Below are 870 nucleotides of genomic sequence, written 5' to 3' on the forward strand. Positions count from 1 at the left end.
CACCTCCTACCGGTGGTTGTTCACATCAAATCCTTTATTGGAAAAAAGGAAAGTTGTGATTGTCTGTGCGACTGACCAAGCAGTCCATTTTAACAGTGGGTACTGTGGCCGAGCTGTCCAGAGAACTGGATTTAAGGACCCAGTCTTTCGGTTCAAAGTCCACCGCTGCAACTTTTCTCAACAGAAAACTGTAATGTAATTTCAAACAAGGCCACCAAGAACACCGGACAAATAAAGGGAATCCAGCCTTTACTCTAATTCCCACGTCTGTTATTGCAATTATCTGCCGTGTTTTTCAAATTCAATCTGCTTCAGACAGAAAAGCAGAAACTAATTCTAAGTTTATACGATGGAAGAAAGAGCAACATCAGATAAATTAAGATTTTTAAAAAGAGAATCAAAAAAAGATGAAGGACGCAAGAGCAACGTGAGATAGATAAAGATTTTAAAGAAGAAAATGAAAAAGAAGACTAAAATACAAGGAAGTGCAGACGCTCTAGGTAACTGAGGAGAAAGTGCACATAATTTGCCAGAGCTGGGTAGTGTGGCCGAGCGGTCTAAGGCGCTGGATTAAGGCTCCAGTCTCTAAGGAGGCGTGGGTTCAAATCCCACCACTGCCATCTTTATTGAGCTTGTTTGCGCAAACTATCACATGTTCTGCTTTATTTCAGGGTTTTTACTTTCATGTTGCCCATGCAAGGGAGAAAAGAAGCAATGTTTTGTGTCACGGATGGGGTTCCAACTCAATAGAGCTTGTTTGCGCAAACTATCACATGTTCTGCTTTATTTCAGGGTTTTTACTTTCATGTTGCCCATGCAAGGGAGAAAAGAAGCAATGTTTTGTGTCACGGATGGGGTTCCAACTCAATA

General features: G+C 41.3%; 1 non-coding gene across 1 annotated transcript; it reads left to right on the forward strand.

The window, feature by feature from the left end:
- The first annotated feature begins 538 nt into the window (after positions 1–538).
- trnal-aag lies at positions 539–620 on the forward strand. The gene has a single exon. It is a non-coding gene; the product is annotated as a tRNA-Leu (tRNA).
- The last annotated feature ends 250 nt before the right edge of the window (positions 621–870 follow it).

This window comes from Oncorhynchus gorbuscha, unplaced genomic scaffold (assembly GCF_021184085.1).
Source record: "Oncorhynchus gorbuscha isolate QuinsamMale2020 ecotype Even-year unplaced genomic scaffold, OgorEven_v1.0 Un_scaffold_21922, whole genome shotgun sequence".
Taxonomy (NCBI): Eukaryota; Metazoa; Chordata; class Actinopteri; order Salmoniformes; family Salmonidae; genus Oncorhynchus; species Oncorhynchus gorbuscha.